We start from the raw sequence: 27,328 nt of genomic DNA, 5'->3' as shown, positions 1-27,328 counted from the left end.
TTCTCTAGGGAAATTCCTTTGCATCTCCTGCTACCTTTACAGACTACGTATCTTGTTGGATTACTTTCTCATTTTCGTGAAGCATATCTTCTGGTAACTTCTGATAAAAGATGCATAGAAGATACATATTTTAGGACTTCTGCAGTACAAGAAGGATAGTTGAGCTGGGTATAGAAATGCTTTGTTAGTGTTTCCTACTCTCTGTTTCTTTCTTCTTTATTTTTGGAACTTGATACTTATATGAGCTTTCTTCTGCCCATTTAATCTGTGTGTCCTCCTGTTGGCTTTGTTCTATCTGTTTTGATATGTCTTTCCTGAGGCATCTGCTGATCCTGTGCTTTCTGCTTATGATGAGGAGCTGACTGGAAGATCTGACAGTAAGAAAGGAGGGGTACATTGTCCTTGAGACTCGTGGATGGGGGTGATCCTGAGAACCTTGTATGCCAGTTATCTTTAGGAACTGACCTGATTCCCAGAGAAGTTACCCAAGGAATGAGGGAGTGGTCTGGTTGCCAGTCTTCTTGGAGTCAATGTGGAGTTGAAGGCAGGGATCTTTGCAGTCAGCTGCCTGAATTCTGAGAAATAAACTTCTGGACTTTTGCTGGTGTTGGGGAGGAGTGGTCGCTCAAGGAAGATAAGGAGGGGACAGGAATCTAACTGGGTCATGGGTCCCATTCACTCTAGCCTTCCTGATCATAGCCACCCTTGCACCCCAAGTCCTAGAGATACTCTTACACCCAGCCCTCAGTGTTGGGAGTTCCCCTTGGTTACAAAGCTGATAAAATATCACCTTCCTGCTCTCTAGTCAGGACTTTCTCTTGTCTCTGACCCAGTTGCCACAGGTCCAGGTCCATCAGCAATTCAGCTTTCAGAAAGGAGGCCAACCCTCACAGGTAGATGCATTTTAAAATCTCTTTTTTGTGATTGAAGTGGGGCTTACAGAGGGGACACCATTGAATGGGTGTGTATTTGCCATCTTAACCCAGAGGCTTTTGTAGCTATTTTAGAAACACTATGTCCATTCTTAGGTCCAGGCCTGATACCACACCCAGTGTCCATACACAGGGTCTCTGACTCCACAGGGCTCTTTGCATCCTGATCAGTGATCTTTCTAGAGCCTCTCCCATGACCTGCTTCTGGCCACAAAAACAGCTAACAAATGCAATTTGTGTTTCCTACAAAGGAATGTTGCATAGGCAGTGAATGTAGTGACAACAGTGCATATTTATTGCCATACTGACAGGTCCACCTTTAAGAGTGTCAGCTGAAATATTAACAGTGGTTTTCCCTGGGTGATGAAATATGAGAATATTAAAACTTTTTTCTCTGTTTTGTTTCTCTGCATTTTAATTTTTATAGTCCACTGACTATATATTAGTGGTAGAAGTGTTACAATGTTTAAAAATGAGAGCATCAAGAAATTAGCCCACCATGGTGGTGGCATGTTCCTGTGGTCCCAGTTACTCAGGAGGCTGAGGCAGGAGGATCTATTGAGCTCAGGAGGTGGAGGTTACAGTGAGCCCAGATCTCACCACTGCACCCCAGCCTGGGTGACAGAGTGAGATCTTTTCTCAAAACATAAAAATAAACATGAGAATCCTATCTGTCCTTCAAGAACCAGCTCAGCCTCGGCTACTTCCCAGGAGCATTCCATATTCCCACTGTTGGGGATGCTTCCTGCACCACATTAAATCAACTGCATTTTCTAAATATCACTTTGATTTCTGAGTTTGTCTGTCTTCTGCTGGGGTGTGGACAGCTGGGCATATGCTCTCAGCACATCATATGTTTGGAAGGGAGAGGCACAGGCGTCTGGCCCTAGGCTCCCAGCCCCTACGGGTGGGTGGGTGGTGGGTGTGCAGGATCTGGAGTGACCCTGGCTGCATCATGGCCTTGCTCTGGGATGGAGCTGGTCACAGCGCTTTTGGCCTTACAGTGACCACTGTAAAGGAGAGGGTCATTGCATGTAGGGCTGAGGACCATGCTCCATGCACAGTGCACAGCCCAAAGGCTAGGTCTTTGTAAATGAGGTCAAATACAATTTAACATCTTAACCATTTTTAAGTGTAGCATTCAGTGACATTGGGCACATTCACTCAGCTGTGCAGCCGTCAGCACCCTCATCTCTAGTCACTCCTCATTGCCCCTCCCCAGCCCCTGACACCCCCCATTCTGCTTTCAGTCTCTATGGACTTGGTCACTCCAGGGACCTCACAGAAGTGCAGTCACACAGGATTTGTTTTTTTTTGTGACTGTGTGATCTCACTTGGCTTATATCCTCAAGGTTCAGCCATGTTGTCACACATATCAGAATTTCCCTCCTTTTTAAGACTGAGTCTTCCTGTGTCACATGACTGGCACTCTGGCCACTCTCATGCAGACTCAGCCTAGGGTACACCTTTGATGTCCTTCCTGGCCTGGACACACAGATTCCCAATCTTCTCCAGGGCAGGGGTGTGGCTGCTCCACAGTCCTGGGAATCCACAGGGGCCTGAACACTTACTGATTCCTTTCAGACTAGAGCAGCCAGCACAGGCTCCTCCTTCCACACACCCTGCGATGAGCTGGCTCTGCTCCCACACCCCATGCCCTTCTGCCTCCTTGAGAGGGGTGGCCTGGAGGGGCCCGGACACAGGCCTTAATCCCCACAGGAGGGGCAACTCCTCCATCTAGGGCAGTTGCTGCCTTCTTGTCCACTACCCCCACCTCTTCCCCTGCTTGTCACCTCAAAGGCTTCTTGGTGGTCCTGGAACCTCCCCACCCAACACAACTCTGAGGGTGTCACCCAGAGGGAAGCTTCTTGCCTGTTTTGTTTTTCTTTATTTCCCAGTGCATAGAGAAGAGTGTGGCACACATAAGATGATGAATAAATGATTGTGGGATGGATGGATGGAAGACGAGTGGAAAGTGGATGGATGGATGGAGGTTGGATGGATGACGAATGGGGTGTGGATTGGTGGATGAATGAATGGATGGATAATGGGTGTGTGTGCGGAGGGATGCATGGATGGGTGAGTGGAATGATGAATGGATGGTTGGATGGATGGATGGGTGGGTGTTGGGTGGATGGATCAGTGGGTGGGATGTGTGAGTGGATGGAGGATGGATGGATAATGGTTGTGTGTGATGGGTGGATAGGTGGATGGGTGGATAGATAGATGAGTGGATGGATAAATGGGTGGGTGGGTTTGTGGATGGATGGATCAGTGGGTGGGTGTTGGGTGGATGGGTGGATATGTGGATGGGTGGGTGGGGTGGATGAGTGGATGGAGGATGGATGGATGGATGGGTGAGCTGGTGGATGGATGGATGAATGGATGGATGGGTAGGTGGGTGGGTGTTGGGTGGATGGGTGGGTAGGTGGGTGTTGGGTGGATGGGTGGGTAGGTGGGGTGGGTGAGTGGATGGAGGATTGAAGGATCATGGTTGTGTGCAATGGGTGGGTGGGTGTTGGGTGGATGGGTGGATAGATGGATGAGTGGTTGGGTGAGTGGGTTGGTGGGTGGATGGGTGAGTGGGTGGGTGCTGGGTGGACGGGTGGGTGTGTGGTTGGGTGGATGGGGTGGGTGAGTGGATGGAGGAGGGATGGATGGATGGGTGAGAGGGATGGATGGATGGATGGATGGATGGATGGATGGATGGATAGATGGATGAATGGGTGGGTGTGTGGGTGGGGTGGGTATATGGATGGATATATAGGCAGGTGTCAGGTAGATGAATGGGTGAATGTGTAGGTGGGTGGGTGGATGGGTGGATGGATGGATGGGTGGTGGGTGGATGTGTAGGTGCATGGGTTGATGGGTGTTGGGTGAATGGATGGGTGGGTGGGTGGGTGAATGGATGGACGGATGGATGGTGGGTGGGGGCCGGGTTGATGGGTGGGTGTAAGAGTGTGTGGATGGATGGGTGGATGGATGGATGGATGGATGAGTGGATGAATGATGAGTGGGTGAGTGGATGAATGAGCGAGTGGGTGAATGGATAGGTGGGTGAGTGTTGGGTTGATGTGTTGGATGTGTGTGTTGGTGGATGGATGGATGAATGGACAGATGGTTGGTGGGTGGGTGGGTGTTGAGTGGATGGATGGGTGAATGGTTAGGTGGATGGGTGGGTGAGTGTGTGAATGGATGGGTGGGCAGGTGTTGGGTGGATAGGTGAGTTGGTTGAAGAGTGGATGGATGGTGGGTGGACGTAGGGTGGATGGATGAGTGGGTTGGTGGATGGGTGGATGGATGGAGGGATGAGTGGATAGTGGGTGACTGTGGGTGGGTGGGTGGGTGGGTGGGTGGATGGATGATGGTTGGATAAATGGATGGGTGAATAGGTGGGTGGATGGATGGGTAGAGGTATAAGTGCATAGATGGATGGATGAATCCCTCCACTCAATGAGCTGATTGTAAAACTGATGCCTAGTAGGTGAATGGCATCTGCTCCAAGACACAGGGCACTCTGATCACTCAGAACTGCCCTGAGACCCCAGACCTCTGTTCTTGTGCCCAGCTGTGTGTAGTGATAAGTTTCAACTTGACAAGCAGATCTGATCCATGTCTTCTGTTGACACAGGGTGGAGCGCTCCAGGGACAGACACTTGATCCTCCTCACCTCTATTTATTGCACCTGTAGGTTCAAGAACAGTCCCCAGTCTGTCACTCCCAGGCCTGTGACCCTGGGCATAGGACCCAAGAAAGAGAGGTGATACCCACCTCTCAGGATTGCTGCCCGGAACAAATAAAGTGATGGGCTTTACAGAAACAGGTGAGTGGCAGGCAGATGGCATCCATGCCCTCGCCCTGCCAGACACTCTGCCCACTGTCCCTCATTCTGCTGAAATGGCTCCCCAGGGTCCCCAGAGATGTCTGAATGGCCCTGCCATCTCTGTTTTCCTGGGGCCCTGCAACACTTGTGCAACTCATTCCTGAAAACGAACACACACCTGATGGCTTTCCTGAGAGCCCTCTGAGCAACAGGATCTTGCTAGGATCCTACGTCAGAAAAAGGCTTGAGTCTGGGATGTTCCAAGGAGGACGGGAAACCCTGGAAGCTGCTTGGAGTGCGAGGGTCTTTCCTGTAACCCCTTTTTGTGCTCCACCCTCCCACTGCCCCAGCACACAGACAGCCACACACTTCATGTGAGATCAGGCACAGCCAGAGCCAATTCTCCCTGGCCCTGCCCATCTTCCTTGGCTGAGTCCCTGAAGCCAACACAGCAGGGCCCAGTTAAGCCCCTGACCTCACCCCCAAGAGGAAGCAATGGCCCTTCCTGGACTCTCCCTGGGTAGGCATCTTGGGCCACCCCTGAGGTTCACAGGCTGCCATGCCAGCGGGTGTGATGGGCACTGTGGTGGGGTCTGGGGCTGTTCTTGACTGTGGCCTCTGACAAGGGTGGCACAGGTACCCCCAGGGTCTTTGGCCAAACAGGCAACTTTGCGACCCGACACAGTCCCCTGTGGGGAGGCACTGGACTCTCTGAAATGAGGCACTGCAGGAACAGCTGCCCTGTGCTTCAGGGTTTTTATGAGTTTGCCTTAAAGATTTTATTTCCAGAAAAAACCAAAAGCAATTAATCCAAATTACAGAGTAGTCATTTGCAATAATATTTGCTTTAAATATATGTATTTTTTAAAACCCCTAAGCTGTGGACCTCGAGTGAGTTCGAGGTGAAGGACACCTTGAAATAATTACATTTTTTTTCTCATTTTATGTTGTGAAAATGGCTTAGTTGATTTGGGGAAGAATTGCAAAATGTTCAGCTGACTCCCTTATGAAGGCAACATTATTTTTCTCTCCCTTTTTTGCCAGCGTAACCACACTGTGATCATTTACCCTCTTTCTTGGAAGGTGGATTCCTTCCAGAAGACGCCCTAATCATTGGTTCAGCTGCCTGTCAGCCTGACCCTGACCAGCCATGGGGAGCCACACCCATCCCAGAGGTATGCCTGCTGGGTGGCATTGGGGGCCTAGGAGGACCAGGATCTGTGGGGGTCCACATGGAGCCAGCTGCTCCTCAGGTTGGGACCAAGGAGGTGAACCAAGGTTTACCTGCCTGCTTTGCCTCAGTGATGGCCAGAACCATGCCCATTGGGATGGCTGTGATCCAGAGAGAGGGCATCCCATCCAGCCAGGCCCCTCTGCCCATGAATATGCCTGTGAGAGGCTTAGGAGCTTGGGAAAAGGGACTGTATTTAAAAATTAAATGGTTCTCAGTGTAACATCAGCACAAGCAGCAGTGCTGAGGTAGGAGGCCTGAGGGAGTGAGGACCTCCTTCCATGTTCCAGACATAGTACCATCCAGCACCTCCTTCCTCAGACTGGTGAAAGTGTGTGAATATATCCACCTAGTATTTGACCTGCCTTGTCATTTTCTTAACACTCTCTTTTGAAGAACCAACATTTAAATTTTAGCAACGTCCTATTTTTTTTTTTTTTCATTTATGGTTTGTGCTTTTGTTTTCGCCTTGTTTAAAAAACCCTTTGCCTCACTCAAGGTCACCAAGATTTTCTGCTATGTTTTCTTCATTGTTTTGTATATTTATACTTTTAGTTCTTATATTTAGATACAGGATCTATTTCAAGTTAGTTTTTTATGTGGTGTGAGGTAAGGGTTGAAGTTAATTTCTTTACATTTAAGTATACAATTGTTGCAGAATTATGTGTTGAGAAGTTTATGACTTTCCCATTGAATTGCCTTGGCGACCTTGTCAAAAAGTAATTGGCCTTTTATGCGTAGGTCTATTTGTGGACTCTGTTCCATTGATCTGTGTGTCTCTCCTTTTGCCAATACCACGCTGTGTTGATCACTACAGCTCTGTTATAGTCATGAGTTAGAGTGTAAGTCTTCCAACTTTTGTCTTGTTTTTCAGTAACGTTTTAGGGTATTTTAGGTCCTTTGCATCTCCACATAAACATTAAAACTAACGTGTCAATTTCTAAAAAAAAAGCATTCTGGGATATTTTTATTGGTATTGCCTTGAATTTATAGATCAATTTCAGGAGAAATGACATTCTAACAATATTGAGCATTCCTATCCATGAAAATGTGATAGCTCTCCGTGTCGGTAACTTTAATTTGCCTCAGCAGTATTTGGTAGTTTACTGTGTATGACATGAGCTTTACACACTTTTTAATGTTAAATTGATCACTAAGTATGTAATACTTTTATTCTGTAATTTTTAAAATTTTTAATTTCCAGTTGTTCATTGCTAGGATTTAAAAGTCCAATTAATTCTGATACACTGAGCTTCTATCTTGTGACCTTGCTAAACTCACTAATTCTTGTAGCGTTTTGTAGTTTTGTTTGGATTTCCCATGTACACGAATATGTTATCTGCATCTATTTCTCTCTGAGTGAGCATTAGTGGTTTGTGTCTTTTGGAAATTTATTCCCTTCCTATTAGTTTTTAATTTATTGGCATAAAGTTGTCCGTAATACCTTCTTCTTATCCTTTCATTGCTTGCGGGTTTACTAGTGATGCTCCTCCTTTCATTTCTGACACTGGCCATTTGTGTCTCTCTCTTTTCTTACAGAGCAGTCTGGCTAGAGTTTTCTCAATACGTTTTTTAAGAGGTAGCTTTGGGGTGTATGAATTTTTCTCTCTTGTTTTCCTATTTTATTTATTGTTATTTTCTTTAATATTTCCCTCTGTTTACTTTGGGCTTAAATTATTCTTCATTCTATAGTTTTCAAAGAAGGGGGTATAGATTATTAACTGGAAATGGTTCCCTTTTTCCAACATCAGAATTTCATGTTACAAGCTTTTCTCTAAGCATTGCTTAACTACACCCAAAAGTTATGAAATATTATGTTTTCATTTTTATTTGGGTCAAAATATTTTTAAATTCCTTTGGTGATTTATTTTTGACCCATTATTTATTTAGGAGTCTACTGGTTAGTTTCCAAATCATTGGGGATTTTCACACATCATTCTGTTATTGATTTCTAGTCTTTTAAATGATTTCAATCTTTCTAAATACATTGGGAGTTACGGTTCAGGACACTGCCTCTCTTGGTGATAGTTCTGTGTATACTTGGAAAGGATGTGCACTTTGTTGTTGTTAGGTGCCTATACATTGGGGATCACTATGCTTTCTTGAAGGATTGAACCTTTTATTACTATGAGAGGTCCTTCTTTATCCATGCGAATGTATCCTATTCTCAAATCAACCTCTATTGATGTTAACACAGCAGTTTCAGATTTTTTTGTTGATGGTTACATGGTGTATCTTTTCTCATTTTTTAACTTTTAATCTACTTTGTTTTTGTCCCTAAAGTGAGCATCTTGTAGACAGCATATAGCTGGGTCTTGACCTTTTAAAATCCATCTGACGATTTCCGCCTTTTAATTGTAACGTTCTGACCGTTTACATTTAACATGGTTGTAGATATGAGTGAGTTTTGGGCTTCTGAGCTACACCTTTTATCTTTAGTGGTTGTTCTAGAATGTATAGAATACATCTTACTGTAACAATATGCCTTCAAATAATGTTAAACCACTTTACCCAAAGCGTAGGAGCCTTGGGACAGCGTGGCGGCTCCCACCTCCCTCTTCCGTTCTTTGCGCTTTGCATTTTTACTTCCTCATATATGGTAAATTTTAGTATATTATTTTTTCCTTTGAGAAGCTATGTTTTACATTTACAAAATTAATTTACGTGCTTTTATATTTACGCACATATTTGTCATCTCCAGTTTTCCTCCCTTCTTTGTGTACGTTTATGTTTCCACCCGTGTAATTTTTCTTTATGAAGAAAGTTATTTAATATTTGTTGTAGTGCTGTCTGCTGACCATAAATTCTCTCAACTTTTACTTGACTGAAAAATTATTTATTCACTTTCATTTTTGAAAGATATTCTTTATTAGGTGTAGAATTCTAAGTTGATCTTTTTGTCTTTCAGTGCGTTAGGGAAGTCTGCACCATCTTCTGGCTCACACAGTTTCTGTGAGAAATCCACTTACCCATGTACTTTTGTTCACTTGTACATAGCATGACTTTTATTCTCTGGTTATTTGTAAGATTTTCCTTTCGTCATCTTAATGATTGGATGATGATATGCTTGGGAATGACTTTCTTTGATGGAATTCTTTTTTCCTGCTTGGGGTTCGTTGAGATTCTTAATCTGTGCGTTTACAGTCTTTAATCACATTTTGAAAACTTTGAGCAAGTACTCCTCCAGCTCTCCTACTGTCCTGCTCCTCTTTCCTGCCCTTCACAAAGCCCAATATACGCATATTAGACTGCCTTCCATTACTCCACTGATCACTGCTGTTCTCTCCGTTTTTTCAATCATTTTCTCTCCATAGATCATTTTAGATCATTTCTGTTGCTACCTTAAGCCCAGGTCTTTCTTTCCCTCTCTTTGTTTATTATATGTTTTTAATTTAAAAATTTTCAGAGCCAGGGTCTTGCTGTGTTGCCAGGGCTGGTTTCAAATTCCTGGCCTCAAGCAATCCTCCCTGCTCAGCCTCTCACGTTGCTGGGATTACAGGCGTGAGCCACCACGCCTGGCCCAGGGCCTTTCCTTAATGCCCGCTAGATACTGTCAGGTACAGATATTCACGGAAGAAGTTGAAATACAACAGGTGCGTTTCTAGAAAAATGCCAAGTACCACTCCTGAGTGCAGGACACTCCACTTCACTGCACTTCACAGATAGCACGGTTTTTAGTTTTAGTTTTTTTTTTTTTTTTACAAACTGAAGGTTTGTGGCAGCCCCAAGTCAAAGAAGCCTATCAACACTGTATTCCCAACAGCACATGCCCTCTTTGGATCTCTGTCACATTTTGCTAATTCTCCCAGTATTTCAGACCTCTCGTGATTCTGGCTGTTATGGTGATCTGTGATCAGTGGCCTTTGATGTTACTGTTGCATGTGTTTGGGGGTGCCATGAGCCACAGCAAGAGAAGGCAGTGAACTGAACTGATAGATTCTGGATGTGTTCTGACCCAGGCACCTACTGACCATTCCCCCGCCCCCACCCCCACCCCCCGCAGTCTCTCCCTTTCCTTGGGCATCCTGTTCCCTGAGACACAAAAATATTTGAATTAGGCCAGTTAATAGCCCTCTAGAGGGCTCTCAATGTTCGAGTGAAAGGAAGAGGCTGACATCTGTAAATCAGAAGCTGGAAAGGATGAAGCTGAGTGAGGAAGGCAGGTTGGAAGCTGAGGAGGCCGAACACTAGGTCTCTGGGCCAGCTAGCCAAGCTGTGAATGCAAAAGAAAAGTCCTTGAAGGAAATGAAAACTGCTCGTCCGGTGAACACATGAATGGCAAGAAACTGAAGCAGCCTCGCTGCTGATACGGAGAAAGCTTTAGGGTCGAGAGAGATCAATCCAGACACAACATTCTCTTAAGTGAAGGTCCGACTGAGAGCGAGGCCCGACTCTCCTTCATTCTATGAAGACTGAGAGGCGAGGAAGCTGCAGAAGAGAAGCTGGAAGTTAGCAGAGGTCGGTTCACAAGGCTGAAGGAAAGACACCGTCTCCATCACGTAAGAGCTGAAGGTGAAGCAGCAGGAGCTGATGAGAAGCTGCGGCAGGGTCTCCAGGAGATCCGGCTGAGATCACTGATGAAGGTGGCTTCACCAAACAGTGGATTTTCAGTGCAGGCAGAACAGCCTTCTATTTACAGAAGATGTCATGGAGGACTTTCAGAGCTAGGGAGATGTCTCTGCATGGCTTCAAAGCTTCAAAAATAAGTGAACTCTCTTTTTCTGGCCAATGCGGCTGGTCACTGGAAGTTGAACCCAACGCACGTTTGCCATTCTGAAAATCCCAGGGCTCTTAGGAATTGTTCTAAATCAACAGCCTGTGCTCTAGAAGTGCAGCAAAGCCAGGGCGGCAGCACAAGGGTTGACAAAACGTGGTTACCTGAATATTTTAAGCCCAGTGTTGAGAACTGCTCCTCAGAAAAGATTCCTTTCAAAATATGACTGCTCACAGGCAATGCACCTGTTTGCACAGGAGCTGTGACAGAGATGTACAAGGACGTGCTTTTCATGCCTGCTCACACAGCATCCATTCTGCAACCTGAGGATCAAGGAGTCATTTCAACTTTCAAATCTTATTATTGAAGAAATACATCTCACTGTGGTCCATTGACACGATGGAATACTACACAGCCACACAGAATGAGATCATGTTCTTTACAGGAACATGGATGGGGCTGGAGGCCATAATCTTGAGTGAAGTAACACGGGAACAGAAAACCAAATACCCCCGAGCACAGTGGCTCACACCTGTAATCCCAGCATTTTGGGAGGTGGAGGCAGGTGGATCATGAGGTCAGGAGTTCAAGACCAACATGGTGAAACTCCATCTCCACTAAAAATACAAGAATCAGCCAGCCAAGATGGCATGCCTCTGTAGTTCCAGCTACTTGGGAGGCTGAGGCAGGAGAATAGGTTAAACCCAGGAGGCGGAGGTTGCAGTGAGCCAAGATTGTGCCACAGCACTCCAGCCTCCAACAGAGCGAGACTCCATCTCAAGAACAACAACAAAGACCAAAAATCCCCCACATGTTCTTGCTTATACGTGGGAGCTAAACACTGAGTATACGTGGAGACAAAGAAGGGAACCACAGACACCAGGGCCTGCTTGAAGGTAGAGGGTGGGAGGAGGGAGCGGATGGAAAAACCGTCTTTCGGGTACTATCCTCATTACCTGAGTGATGGAGTCATCTGAGACACACAATTTCCCTATATAACAAACCTGTACATGTACCCCTGAACCTAAAATAACAGTAAAAAATAAAGTACATTTCATAAGGCTACAGCTGCCGAAGATAGAGATTGTTCTGCTGGATCTGGGAAAAGTGAACTGGGAACTTCCTGGAAAGGAGTCGCCCTTCTAGATGCCATGAAGAACCAACCTATGGGATTCAGGGGAGGAGGTCAGAATATTAACAGGAACACGAGTGTGGGAGAGGTGGATTCCACCCCTCAGCATGGCTCGGAGGAGTCAGAGATGTTGACAGAGGCAGTAACTGCAGATGGGGTGGAGACAGTGGGAGAACTAGGCTACACGTGGAGCCTGAAGCTAGGGCTGAACCGCCGTAGCCTCGTGAGAAAACTGGGATGAGGAGGACTTGCTTTTTATGGATGAGCAAAGGAAGTGGCTTCTGGAGACAGACTATGCAGTGATGCTGTGGACAGCGTTGAAATGAAACAAAACTTTGTAATACTCCGTACGATTGTTTTTTATGAAATGGAGTCTTGCTCTGTCGCCCAGGCTGGAGTATAGTGGTGTGATCTCGGCTCACTGCAGTCTCCGCTTCCAGGGTTCAAGCGATCCTCCTGCTTCAGCCTCCCAAGTAGCTGGAGCTACAGGCACATGCTGCCACACCCGGCTAAGGATTTTGTATGTTTTAGTAGAGACGTGGTTTCACCGTGTTTGTTGGCCAGGCTGGTCTCGAACTCCTGACCTCATGATTCACCCACCTTGGCCTCCCAAAGTGCTGGGATTACAGGTGTAGGCCACCACACCCGGCTTCCATATATATATATATATATATATATTTTTTTTTTTTTTTTTTTTTACAGGGTCACCCAGTCTGGAGTGCAGTGGCATGATCTCAGTTCATGGCAACCTCCATCTGCTGGGCTTAAGCCAGCCTCCCACCTCAGCCTCCCAAGTAGCTAGGACTACAGGTGCATGCCACCTGCCCAGCTAATTTTTGTACTTTTTTGTTGAAGCAGGGTCTCACTATGTCGTTCAAGCTGGTCTTGACCTCCTGAGCTCAAGCCATCCACCTCTCTTAGCCTCCCAGATTGTTGAGGTTACACGTGTGAGCCGCTGCCCCCAGACGTGTTCCATAAACAGCAGGTGTTCCACCCTGCTGTTGATGAAGCAGCAGCAGGGTGGGAGAGGATTGACTCCAATTTTGAAAGAAGTTCTTTTGTGGGTGACATGCTGTCAAGCAGCACTGCTTGAAACAGGAATGCTTCCGCACTACATGGGAATGCTTCACAAAAGAAGGTCCATGGGTGCAGCAGACTTCACTGCTGCCCTATTTAAAAACTTGCTGCAGCCACCCCGGCTTCCAGCAATCACTGCCCTGATCAGCCGGCAGCGCCAACATGAAGTTGAGACCGTCACCCGCGAGAAGGTTAGCACTCGCTGCAGGCTGGTGAGTGTTAGCGTTAACAGTAACGGGTTTTGTTGTTTGTGCTTTTTTTTTTTTTTGACAGAGTTTAACTCTTTTTGCCTCGGCTGTGGAATACAATGACACGATCTCTGCTCACTGCAACCTCCACCTCTCAGGTTCAAGTGATTCTCCTGCCTCAGCCTCCCAAGTAGCTAGGATTACAGGTGCCCGCCACTACGCCCAGCTAATATTTTATTTTTAGTCAAGACAGGGTTTTGCCATGTTGGCCAGGCTGGTTTCAAACTGCTGACCTCAGGTGATTCACTCGCCTCATCCTCCCAAAGTGTTGGGATTACAGGCGTGAACCACTGCGCCTGGCCAGCGGTAAGGTATTTTAAAATTAGGATATGTATGCTGCTTTTTCAGAAACGATCCTATGGCATGGTTAACAGAACAACATTTCTGTGACTCACCTGGTTGTGATAGTCTGCAGCTGAACCCACAGCATCTCCAGGGTATGCCTGTGGGAAACGTCAGCAGGTCAAAAGTGGGAATCAAAGACCCCACCCTTCTCAGAAAAGGACCATGTACCAGAACGTTTTACAAGTGTGTTCTTTCAAGGGACAGATATATCTGTCTTATTAAAAAAATGTATATACATTTTTCTAGAAAATAATAATATAGGTAAAGCAGCCTGTTTCATTTTAACAGACTGGTGTCAGTTTGGTTTCATATCTGGACAACAGCAACAAAAAGAAAGAAGAACATTCAGGCCAATTTTTCTGATGAGCACCTCAAATGAAATACGAAATGCCTGCATCCAACGGTGTGTTTTAAAACACACACTCACGACAGCAGCCACAGTTAAAAGACTGACAATCCAGGCTGGGTGCGGTGGCTCATGCCTGTGATCCCCACACTTTGGGAGGCTGCGGTGAGCAGATGTCTGGAGCCCAGGAGTTCCAGACCAGCCTGGGCAACATAGCAAGACCCTGCCCCTACAAAAAAATACAAAAATTAGCTGGGTGTGGTGGTGCGCCTGCGGTCCCAGCTGAGGGGCTGAGGTCCACCACTTACTTGGAAATGTATTAAAAAAGATGAATGGATGGAAGGATAGGAAGGTGGATGAACAGGTGAATATGCGACCAAGCATTCTGGTAAAATATTACTGTAACAGTATCAAACATTAATGAGTTTTAATAGTAATTCGTTAGTCTGAGCAGGGGGTTCACTGTACGAGTGTTCACTGTAAAATGAGTATTGAAAATTTTCGTGATAAACTGTTGAGAAAAGACACATAATAATCAAATAGGTTTCGTACCAAGAATGCAAAGATGGCTTAAATTCAGAAAACCAAGGAGGGTGATTCATTTGAGGTCAAGAGTTTGAGACCAGCCTGACCAACATGGTGAAACCTTGTCTCTACTAAAAATACAAAAAAATTAGCCAGGTGTGGTGATGGGTGGCTGTAGTTCCAGCTACTCGGGAGGCTGAAGCAGGAGAATTGCTTGAACCCAGGAGGTAGAGGTGGCAGCCAGCTAACACCACTGCACTCCAGCCTGGGCAACAGAGCAAAACTCTGTCTTAAAAACAAAAACAAGAAAATTGGAGAATTCACTTTAGTAGACTACAAAGGTGACTAATACATACAAAAAATAACTTGACAAGGCTCAGCCCTGAGCCCACTGCAAGTTTAGAAATTTTTTTTTTTTTTGAGACGGAGTTTTGCTCTTGTTACCCAGGCTGGAGTGCAATGGTGCGATCTCGGCTCGCCGCAACCTCCGCCTCCTGGGTTCAGGCAATTCTCCTGCCTCAACCTCCCAAGTAGCTGGGATTACAGGCACACGCCACCGTGCCCAGCTAGTTTTTTTGTATTTTTAGTAGAAACGGGGTTTCACCATGTTGACCAGGATGGCCTCGATCTCTTGACCTTGTGTTCCACCCGCCTCAGCCTCCCAAAGTGCTGGGATTACAGGCTTTGAAATTCTAAACTTAGAAATTCTCTCTCTAAAGTTTTTCAGAAAACTGGGAATAAGAATCTGTCTTAACCTGATAAAGGTGATCTCAAAACCCCTATAACAGACATCACACTCACCAGAGTTTTGAAGCATTCTCTTTGAGGTCCTGTAGAAGATAAGGCTACCGGCCACCCACACAATCATTCAACAAAGACAATCAGCCTCGTCCCCTCAGTCAGACAGAAACTAGAAAGAAGGCACAAAGGGCTGAAAGGAAGGAATGCACCTAGCATTTTTTGCAGCAAAGTATTTTCGTCTCTATAAAAATCCTAAATGTCGACAAACAACCACATAAAATAGTAGGAGAGGTCAATGAGCATCTAGATAAAGGAACGACTCACAAAAACGCTAGAATTCCTCTGCGGTGACAATCTTCAATTAGAAAAGCAATTTTTTAAAAAGCTGCTATTCACATTTGCAGTAAAGTCTGTCAAGTACCTCAAAATTAATCTAACAAGGAATTAATATGGCCTTTCCAGAAAGTGCTTAACCTCTATTAAAGAAGATAGACCGAGATGAAAAGAAGAGCTGGAAGGCGCTGAGGGATGAACAGCTTCACCTGATTTTATTTCTACATCAAGCTTGAATGTATTTAGGGAGCGTGCAGTATTTCGATACATGCATGGATTGTGTAACCATCAAACCAGGGCAGTGAGAGTATCCAACACCTCAAATAGTTACTATTTCTCTGTGTTGGAAGCATTTCAAAGCTTCTCTTTTAGCTGTTTTGAAATATACCATGCATTATTGTCAATTGTAGTCATTTTAAAGACAGCAGTTTTCCTATTACAGAGCCCCTTTCACTTCAATCAGAATTTCATCAGAGCCTTTAAAGGATCGAATTAACTTACTCTAACGTTTGCAGGGCTGAACAAAGGTCACTAAATAGCTAAGAAATTTGTGAAAAAGAAGAGTCAGACTGAGACCTCTACGAAGCCACGGCAAGAAAACAAACCTGTGTGATGCAGCTGTGGGGACAGGCACATGGGCACATGGGCACACGGGCACACACGGGCAGGACGGGCTGAGAAGGAGGCCCTGGGAGCTGCGGAGGCTTTGTCTCTGGAAAAAGGTACATGGTTCGGTGCCTATGTTTGGAAGAGCAGCTTGATGGATTAAAAAAAGTCAATTCCTACCCAAGTGAACTCAGATTGGTGCAGTCTTAGGTGTGAGTGTTGAAACTACCCCACTTCTGTGAAGAAAAGGAAATGTGAGAAAATATCTTTGTTGCTGTCTGGTCAGGGAAGAGCACAGCAGGGAAGAGCACAGCAGAGTAGATCCGCCGAGGGGAGGACATCTGCCAAAGCTACGGAGTGATCAATGCCACAGATAAAAGGAAACCCAGCGGCTACACACATTCAGAGGAGGAGAGGCCACAGTGGCCCGTAAGCACCCGGAGACTTTCCGCCTCAATCGTCCTTGCAGAAATGCAAATCTCAGAAGTGATTTTCTAGCTCACACCCAACCAATTTGCAAACATTTGAAAGTCAAATAATTCCAAGTGTTGGAGAGAGTGTGTGGAGTGTGTGGGAAATGGAATCCCTCCTCCTCTAAGGGGACCTGGCAGAGCTCAGGGAAATTCTGGAGTTTTGCTGCCCAGGGCAGGCTTAGGGCAACCCCAGCCCTGTTTGTGTAGGTGCAGAGCTGGGGTAGGCCTGCGGGGAGGTGGGAAGCAGAGGGTGGGCCCCATGCAGCACTGAGGAGTCAAGGCTTCGGTGCCTGCACTGCTGAGGGGATGGGTCTGCACAGACACGCTGTTCAGGGACAAACACATGTCACAGCATGAAGCCAGCAGCACGGGAGCCAACCAGACACACGCAGACACACCATTACATACAACATGCAGCACCAACACACAGGGCGTGTGCACACACAGCATATACACAGAGCACACGTGCAACATATACACATCACATGCACACACACTACATATACACACACCATTAGACACACAACACAACACAACACACCCACACCCAGGACATGGGCATACACAACATATACACAGAAGACATGCAGACACACCATTAGACACACAACATGCAGCACCCACACATAGGGCGTGTGCACACACAGCACATACGCAGAACACACATGCAACATATACACATCACATGCACACACACTACATATGCACACACCATTAGACATACAACATGCAACACCCACACACAGGGAGTATGCACATACAGCACATATGCAGAACACACGTGCAACATATACACATAACATACACCCACACTACATATGCACACACCATTATACACACAACACAACACACCCAGGACATGTACACACACAACATATACACAGAACACACGTGCAACATATACACATCACATGCACACACACTACATATGCACACGCCATTAGACACACCACATGCAACATCTATACCCAGAACGTTGTGCACACAGTGCATATACACAGAACACATGCACAACATATATACCTCACATGCATATGCACTACATATGCACACACCATTAGACACACACCACACCCACACCCAGGACATGTGCACACACAACATATACATGGAAGACATGCAGACACACCATTAGACACACAACATGCAGCATCGATACCCAGAACATTGTACCCACAGCACATACACAGAACGCATATGCAACATACACACACAACATATATATAGACACAGCCTATATGCACACAGTACATATATGCACACCATTATACACACAAACACACACCTATACACAGAATGTGTGCACACACAGCACTTACACAGAACACACATGCAACATATACACACAACATATATATACACAGCCCATATGCACCCAGTACATATACACACACCATTATGTACACAACACACAATACCCATGCAGAACACATATGCAACATATACACACAATATATGTATGCACACAAATGTACAATGTGATGTATATATAACATATACAAGCACAGCACTATACACACAAATAGGCCACACATATACGCAGAACATATATGCAACATATACATGCAACACATCTACACACAGCACATACACACATAGCACATGTATGCACAGTGCATATACACACAGCACATACACAAGGAGCATATGTGTGAGACGTATACATACAACATACACATAGGTGCACACACCACACCATGCCCTCCAACACCAGCAGTCACCCCTTGTTCTTTCTGGAGTTGTGGCCCCCAGGACAGGCGCGCTCATGTCCTAGAGCAGGGGAGAGGAGTGTGAGGAGAAAAGCATAAACATGCAATCGAGGAAGGTGCTGTGAACCCGACATGAGAAAGGGAGGAGGGGGAGGGGAGGGGGGAGGGGAAGGGGAGGCAAGTGCCCGAGCCTTGGCCCAGCCTGCCAGCCCCACTGTGAGTGCCAGGGGTGCAGTGTGCACGATGCCTGTCTGCGCTGCCCCTTCCCCAGCTGGCCAGCGGCCTCTGTCATCACATTTGTCCCTTCCTCCGGCCAGGACTGCTCAGGCAGGGAGTGAGTGAGGAAGGACAGGCTGGAGGAGAGAGCTGTGCGGCCACAGGGGGTCCTGGCTGGAGGGCACAGGGCTGCCTCTTCTTTCGCTCCCAGAGCCTGAGCTGGACAGGCGTGGCCTTCTGGGTGGTCCACGAGGGCCCTGTTGGCACCACCTGGGGGGGCTCAATGACCTCCACTGAGTGTGGTCTTCCAAGTGGCTGTCAGCGAAGGGAGGGCAGCCCCCCAGCCCTGCTCCTGAAGCCATGAAAATGGCACCATTCCCAGCCCCAGGCTGCAGGATCCGGGGGCCTGAGCACCGCTGGCTGTGGTGGGCTTGTCTCTGGGGGCACAGAGCTCAGCAGCAGGTGCAGTGCCAAAAGCGCCGGCTGGTCCCAGCTGCGGCTCAGCAGGCTCAGCCCAGGACACAGACCGTGAGAAGGGCCTCCTGCAGCCTCCAGCCCCTGCCCCTGAGGGCCTGAGGTCCCAGCTCCCGACTGCCACAGTCTCACTGTGGCTGGCCTGGGGTGTGGGGACCACACAGCACCCCCACTCCCAGATGGTGCAGGTATAAGGCAGGCTCCCACCTACCCTCCCGTGAACCAGGGGCGGCGGGGCTGTGAAGGAGGCCAGGTGGCGTGACCTAGTGCCCGCTTTTGTGGGCCATAAGCTTCTACCTTCATTCCACCTGCCCGACCCCTTTGAGGGCCTCTGGCAGCTTCCTGGGCAGTAGGACTTTTCAGGTTCCCTCTGTGTGTGCTGAGTGAGGAGGCGGAGTCAGAGCCCAAGTCACCACCCGAGGCCCAGCGCTGGGCCGAGTCCAAGCCGAGCCTGGATCCAAGGCTGGCTTCCCCCACGCGCAGTTCGCAGCCACTGTTCTCAGTCGCCTGGCACAGGCAGAGGAAATGGGTGAGGAGACTCGAGGGCTCCAGGAGCAAGGTCACCTGACAGGCATTGGGGCGGTGTCACTGACGTGCAGAGGAGGTAGGGAGCCCCCTGCCAGACTCCAGGCCAGGCTGCCAGGCGGGAAGGGGCCTGGCTGGGACTCCAGGACTGCACCTGCCTCCCTCCCCTTCCTCCAAGTCACCGCTGCTCGTCCTGCATATCCCAGCTCCGTGGTGGACACTGCCCTGGGGAGCCTCTGCGGGTCGCCCCCTGAGGGGAGTTAAAGTGTAATCTTTTCAGGAGGAAAATCATGACTTTGAGACAAACACAAAATAACGACATCAACAATTCCACTTAGTTCATTCATTTATGAGGCACCAATCAGATGCAAAAACCTGGATTAAAGGACAATCCAGAGTCCAGACCAGCCCTAGCTGCACAGGGGCCCAGGGCGCAGAGGACTCTGCTGCAGATGAGACCGGGGTGGGGGGGGGAGGATCCCTGCCTTCCGCTCCTCACTCTGGGCGGGACGGGCAGCACCTGCTCCCTGCAGCTTCCTTGGCCTCTCCCAGAAGGGGTCCTCCGCGTGGCTCTCCACGTTCCCCCAGACACAGGGCTCTAGGACAGCCCAGCGTCTACGAGAGGCATGGAGCTCGTAATTCCGGTGAGCCAGGAGGGCCTGTCTGCCGGGCAGCATCGAGGGAAGGACAGCCAGTGAGTGTTGCCTGTTTCAATGCTGGATTTTGCCTGATGGCGTCGAATGCTGCCTCTGCCTCTCCCCCGCACACCTGCCACCTCGGCCGCTACCCTGGGGAACCTTTGGTCATGGTCTCCTTCCTCAGCAGACAGTAAGACCAGAAGTGTGAGGACCTGTGTTCCTTACCGTCTCGCCCTCACTCAGGCACTCCTCGGGCAGTGCTCCCCTCGGGCCGGGGTCAGAGGCACTAGGGTTGCCCACACTGTGCTGAAGGAGAAACTCCAGCTTCTCCATCACCACCGTCCTCACGGGCTGGGGAGGGCAGGGTGGGATCTGAGCCCACAGGCCGGCCTCCCAGTTGGGGCTCCTACCTCCCCACCCCAGTGCCTCCTGCAAGGTGAAAGAGGGGCCAAGTGAAGGGCGGGCCCTTGAAAGGGCGGTGAAGAGCTTCCTCCCTGGTAGGGTGAAGACCTCCTAGGACGGCCTATACCGCACATTCCCCGCTGCACTCCGGGGAGCCGGAGGCAGACCCTACCCCACACAGAGAGTCAGGGGGGCACTGTTGGGTCCGGGGTTCTGGGCACCGGTCAGGAGGAGCCGGCAGATCTCGCTGAGCAGCTGCAGAGGCGAGAAAGGTGCTGCGCAGAGCTGAGCACTGCTCAGAACACAGCCAGGCCCCCCGGACCCTGCGGGTAGCTGGCGGGCAGGGGACAGCGCCTGCAAAACACTGATTTGGGGTCAAGGTGGAGGGTTCTTGTAAACTGTCTCAGCAAGTTTCTTGCTAAAACTGGGCTTGGCAGGCCAAAGAGAGTATCCAAGGCCAAACCAAGGTCAAGGCTTCGTCAGAGGAGGGCTCTGAGTAGCCGCCAAGGTCAAGGAGGGAGCCCTTGTAAGGGGGTGGGGCTCCCTTCCTGTCCATGGGCCTGGGGCACCCACAGAAACCAGGCTCAGGGTCTCCCTCATGTGTCCTCCCCACCTGCTGAGACCTGGAGCGGCTGGGCTGGCTGCGGTGACCTTCCCTGCTGCCCCCACGGGCAACCCTCACCACCAGCCCAGGTGTGTGGCCCCCGGGGCACTGGGAAGAGTTTCACGTCCCTCCCCAAGAGCCTGGACATCATATGCCCCTCCTCACTCCAGGGGCCCAGCCAAGCTGCTGGGCGTAAGCACTGCCTGGAATCAGGAGGGCCAGCGATGCCTCACTGAACTCCCAGGCTATGAGGCCGGCCACCACCACGGCCGCCAGCGAGTGCTGCTGGTCGTTAAGGGCCTGGACGTTCTCCCACACTCATGTTTTCCAGACATTCTCCATGCTTCTGCTTCCTGGACGTGGCCACAGCATCCCCAAGGCACACGTTGGCACTTAGGATGTGTCCTGCGTGGGGCAGGACAGATGGCATGAACTCTTGCAGCTCATCAGTGGGCAGGCGGCCCCAGCTCCTTTCCAAGGCTGGGTGGGGATCGTGTAGAGGTTAGGGGGACCCTCATAGGGAGACCAGCACTCAGGGTCCCCTCCCCCTGCAGACGCCAAGTCGGCCTTTCAGTCCCCCTTGGCTGATTCCGCGGAACAGCCTCTGCCCCCGCTGGCCGGGGGCTTGGGGCAGAAAGTCTCACTCCTTATCCCAGGAACAGAGGGAGAAACATTGAGAATGAAAGTGACTGTGTAATCCTTGTGGAAAGAATGATTTGGGTTGCATGTAATCCCCGGCAGGAAAGCTGGAGTCATTTCAGACTCTGGCTGTGTAGAAGCTGCGCTGGGGAGGGGCCAGCTGGACCGAGCCGCGCGTGCAGGAATCCCCCCGGACCCTGCTCGAGAAACTGAGCTACAAAGTTGTTCCATAGTAGCCGAGCTGCCTTTCTTTCCATCGGCACACGTGGCTTCTGGAAAGGGGTCTCTCGGGCCCCTGGGAGTTTTTCCATAGAGTCGAGCTGCCTTTCTTTTCATCTGCACACGTGGCTTCTGGAAGGGGGGTCTCTCGGGCCCCTGGGGACAGCTCAGTCGCAGCCGCTTGGCTCCTAGCGTGCATCAGACCCCAGGAAGGAGGCTGGGCTCCGGTGACCCTGTGGCCCGACACCGGCCCCCCTGACAGTGAGCAGGGGCCACCCAGGAAGGACCGCTTTTGGAGGGAGGGACGTACCTTTTCAGATCCTTGGCGGGGAAGCCAGACAGGGTGTCCCAGGCTCCCCAGGGTCAGAACCAATATCCCCCCTGAGACCTGATGCCCCAACACTTCAACGTTCTGCTCCAAGCACTGCTCCCCGGGGAAATCTGGGTTTACTCAAAGCAAAGCATGCAGCTCACTTCTCTTCCCACCACTCTGCTGCCTGGCTGGCCCAGGGGTGCTGCTTTCCACTCGAGAAGCCCAAGCTCCTGACAGGTAGGCCCTGGACTTGAGGTCCTCCCAACCCCGTGCCCGCCTCCACCCTCTCAGCAAGTCACCATGCTGAGGACGAAGCCTGGAGTCACTGTCCCGAGGATGAAGCGCTGGATTCTGCTGCTCCGGAAGATACCTGGGTCCTGGCTTCCCTGAGCGCCTCCTGCACCCGCCTGGGTTACAGACGCAGCTGCTCTGTGCACCCCCTCCCAACAGCTCCCCTCCCAGGATCTCCAGGCCTGGGGCAGACTCCTGGGTGGGGACACTCGGTCGGGTCTGAACACTGACTGCTTTGTCGTTCTGTGGGTGACTACTCTGGAAGTGTGGGGGACAAAGGGGGGCCCCGCCCACCCTGGTCAACAAACCCAGTGGGGCAGGACGTCATGCTTCCTTCTCTAGGGATCCTCTCCCCTCCAGGCTTGTCCAGGAAAGTCTGCTTCTGCAGGACTGGATCAGACAGAGGACTTCCTGTGTTCAGCATCCCTGGAGGGTCACCCCGAGTCTTCCCTGAGGATCTCTGACACTTAATTGGCACAGCAGGGAGCGGCCATCCTGAGGCCCCTTGGGGTCAGGGACTGACTGGGACATGAGCTGATGGTTGTTTCTCCTCGCTCAGTGTTGGTGTGTGCGTGGTTGCACACCTATACATGTGTGCAAACGTGTGTACTCACATGCGAGTGTACACATCCACGTGTGTGTGCACGCACGTGTGTGTCTACCCACAGCCTGCTGTGCAATATGGAGGACCCCCACACTGCAGGTGGCTGATCCGGGATAGGACCGGGACTCAGGGTCGGGAGCCTGCCCGACACCCCACAGCCCCAAGGGCCAGTGTCGCAGCCGTGGGCTCAGTCGCCCAGGATTCGTCTGCAGAGGAGTCGCCAGCTTCTCTCTAACTGGCCAAGGGGTGCACAGCAGCTCACTGTGTGGACTGCTTTCTTTTGTGTTCTTCCTACATGTGGCCTTTGCTATGGCTTTGATTTTAAATTTGTATTTGCATTCAGAAGGGGTTTCTATCCAGAAAGGCTTCCTGCCGCTTGTTCACCAGCGTTCAGAAAAGTCAGCCAGTTTTCTAGCATCCTGCAAAAGCGGCAGCCGCTTAGTGTGTCTGCAGCGAGCCCCGCTTCGAACTCTGGCTTAGCTAAGGACTGCGGCACCGTCCATCCCCCATCCATGTGCAGCCCAGCCTCTCTCACAGACGCCTCAGTGTCCCCAGCCGAATGGCACCTCCCTGTGTTCCACATCCAGGCGCAGGGGCCAGAGCGCTCAGAGCTTTGTGTGCAAATGCGAGGAATTTTGCTAAAGCTGGCAAACCAGACAGCATGTCAGAAACGCCTATGGCGGAAATGTGAGCAGCCTGAACTGCAGAGCAGAGCTGGCACCAGACGCCGCGTGAGGTCTTCCTCTCCAAGGGGACCCCGAGTGGATGGGTAGCATGAGTGTCCATCCCAAGGCTAGTGAGCCCCTGCCCGGCTCTGTGCAGTCAGGCCTCGGGGCCCCCCTGGGCTCTCATATAGCACCCCTGACCCATAGGAAGTGCTTGGAAGCAAGGGGTCTTTTGAGCAGACGGCCTGTTGCATTCAGCACGTGCATTAAACGTCATAAACATTTTCCATCTCTGTTCCCCTGTGGGCAAGGGTTCTTCAGAGAAGCAGAACCGACAGGATGAGCGCTAGAATCTGTGTGTGTGTGTGTGTGTGTGTGTGTGTGTGTGTGTGTCGGAGGGGAGTATTTTAAGGAACAGGCTCCAGTGATTGTGGGGGCTCTGGCAGCCTTGACAGGCTGGATCTGGGAAGAGTGGATGGCGCGGTTTTGGGTCTGAAGGCAGGACCCCCTCCTCGGGAACCCGCCTCTTCTTCTGAAGGCCTCCCTTGAATGGATGAGGCCCCTCACACTGTGAAGGGCCCACCTGCATGACCTGCAGATGTCGGGCTGCCCACATCTAAAACACCTTCACCTGGTGAAGTTGGGTGAAGGTGGCCCAGCCACCGTGACGTGCACACTTACCCACTCCCCACACCTACACACATGACAAAGCCATGGGCGGCTCGCAGCCCCCGCCCCTCTAGGCCCGGAAACACGCCCCCCCAACTGCCTCCGGCGTGGCCCAGGCTCCTCCCTCCACCACAGACGCAGCCAATGCCTCAGACCTTCCTCCAGCCTCACCTTTGCTTTTCTGATTCCTGTATCTGGGGATGGGCTGTATGGGAACCATCTCCCAGGTTCCCAGAGATAAGAGATGTGCCCCCGCCTGGCTGCACTACCCCTCACTCTGCTCGTGGTCTCCACCAGGCTCCACTTCCTGCCCTAGCTGCCTCCCATGTGGCCTGGCATCTGCTGCCCCTTCACCACTGTGGAGGGTCGGCCTCCTCCGGGACCGGCTCCGGGCCAGCCATGTCCTGCTCACTGGGCTCCAGCCTGGGATGCTCACGGGGCAGCATGTCCCCTCACCTCCTCTTGGGGCAGGCGGCGCCTCTTGCTGCATTTGGCTGGCCCTGAAGATGGCTGGTGAGAAAGAGGGGTGTGTGCTCTACAGACACAGAACGCCACGTCAGGATAATGCACCTCCTCCTGTGTATCTCTCCTCCCCTGGGCGGCCCCCAACATCGAGTCACCCCAAAGCCTTAGAGGCATCTCAGGGCTGCCGGGCGCAGCCTGCATGGTTCTTTCCTCCCTCAGTATGTAGAGGGTATTCACTCCACCCCAAGCCCTGCCCCTGCCTTCCCCGAGTTGACGCTGGCTCCTGCCCCTGCACTATAAATTCCCGGTAACAGCCAAGCTTGGGCTCCTGTTGGAATCTCCGGGACCCATCAGGGCCTGGCTGCTCAGAGAGCTCATGTCCCACTGTGGACCCGCCTCCAGGGCTCCCGAGGCAGAAAAAAGGAAGCAAGAGCGTCTCTGGCTGCCCACCCCCCATCTCGAGCTGTGTCTGTATGTGAAATGTCCCAGTCTAACTGGGGGAAAGGGGAGAAAGCTGTGGACGCCTCCCTCTGTCCTCCCCAGGGTGCCCGGTGGCAGCAGGGCCAGACCTCCGCAGGGTGGGTGAGGCCTCACAGCCTGCAGCCCTTCCCAGGAAGGCCGTGCCCTGTGTCCAGCCCCTGGCTGGCTCCCCGAGCTCCCTCTAATTGGGCCTGACGATTTCACACTCTGGAGTCGGACGGTGCTTGTTTTGGCTGGCCGGGCTGCGCGCCCATCCTCGCTGGCCCGGGTTGCATAACTGTGAGGTATCCTCTTACGCTGGCCGCCGCCTCTCAGTGAGGCCTGAAGCCACCACGGCGGGTGAAGCGGGCTCCGTACTCCCTCTCCCGGAGGGAGAGCCCAGTCCTGCCAGGCTTGGGGTGGGGGCTATCATGTCCCATGACCCGAGGGCAGGCTGGCAAAGGTGCATGGAGCCTCCAGCCTGTGGGAGCCAGGAGTGGCCACCTCTGACCAGAGTTGGCCCATGAGGGCGGTGGCAGGCGGGCCAGCTCTGCCCTCATCTCCCCCAGGCAGTGTCACTGCAGCCCCTGCCAGAGACAATGGTGGGGAGGGTGGGAATGGGTCTAGGAGTCGCCTGCTGGGCATCCATGCGGCTGGCTGCCCCCCCACCAAGGCACCCTGAGGAGCGGTGCCCCCCCGCTCCCTGGCTCCTGTGGGCCCTGGACGCCATCCAGCTAGCCTGAGTAGGATGACGCCCTGGGGCCCTGGGTTCCAGCACAGCCACTCTCTCCTTCCACTGCTGCTGCTGCCACCCAAAGGTGGGGTGAGAGAGAAAGAGATTTGGGAGAATGATGGGCGTAATGACAACATGGTGGCGAGCTGGAGCTCGGCCCCGTCCCCTGTGGGCGTGATAACCGGGATGTCTTACATTTCCCTGCGCTGAGCCAGGGCCGCATGCGACAATGTCCACATTGTTTCCCGAGCCGGGCGTTGTCACCAGAGGACAGTGCCCCGGGCACCCAGGCCACGGACGCCCAGCAGGAAGCCGAAAGTGTGGCTCAATGTGAAAGTAAATGTGGAGGAGGGAAGCTTGCTGCTCCCGGCTTTGCACCGTGGCCCGGTGACAGTTTTGCCAAGAGCAGGGACACAGCCTTGAGCTGGCGGGGGTTGCCTGTGGGATGCAGATTTTCAATCCTAGTGAAACCATGAGGCTGGAGCGGCTCCGGCCGCCTCGCTTTGGCCTGGGTGAAGTGCTGGCTCTTGCTCAGTCCTGCCCAAGGAGGGCTCCTCTCAGGACAAGAGCAGGCGTGATGGCCAGGTCCTGCTCTGCGGGAATGAGAGGGTGGGTCTTCCCTGTACCCATCCGACACCAAGGCCCAGGGAGGGGGCCCCACACCACCATACCAGATCCCCTTAGTGAGCCGGGCATTCCCTCGTCCCAGCAGCCCTGGTGCCCCTCACCCTTCCTGGGGAAGCCCCACCTCACAGAAATTCTCTAAAGACTCGCCCCGGTGACAAATGCTAAGTGAGCCAAACTCAGCACATCTGTCCCACCATGGCCCTGCCTCCCTCCGACCCTGCGTGGGGCTCCAGCCCACCATGGCCCTCCCTCCCTCTGCCCCTGTGTGGGGCTCCAGCCCACCGTGGCCCTCCCTCCCTCTGCCCCTGCATGGGGCTCCAACCCACCATAGCCCTCCCTCCCTCCACCCCTGAGTGGGGCTCCAGCCCACCATGGCCCTCCCTCCCTCCACCCCTGTGTTGGGCTCTGGGTGTGGAGGGAGCCTTGGGAGCAGGGAGTCCATCTCAGAGTCTTCACCATGTGCGCCCTGAACCCTGACCTCGGCCCATCGCAGTTTCAGACATCCTTGCTTATCCCAGAATAGGGCCCACTGACTGCCTGGGACCTGGCA

At 51.1% G+C, this 27,328-nt stretch overlaps 1 long non-coding RNA gene across 1 annotated transcript; it reads left to right on the top strand.

The window, feature by feature from the left end:
* Positions 1 to 805: 805 nt before the first annotated feature.
* LOC118155324 (uncharacterized) lies at positions 806 to 24,112 on the top strand. Its single transcript, XR_013519740.1, has 4 exons — positions 806 to 893; positions 4,624 to 4,755; positions 5,800 to 5,930; positions 21,426 to 24,112. It is a non-coding gene; the product is annotated as an uncharacterized LOC118155324 (long non-coding RNA).
* Positions 24,113 to 27,328: the final 3,216 nt, after the last annotated feature.

This window comes from Callithrix jacchus, chromosome 7 (assembly GCF_049354715.1).
Source record: "Callithrix jacchus isolate 240 chromosome 7, calJac240_pri, whole genome shotgun sequence".
NCBI lineage: Eukaryota > Metazoa > Chordata > Mammalia > Primates > Cebidae > Callithrix > Callithrix jacchus.
This window is presented reverse-complemented; position numbering and strand designations above follow the sequence as displayed.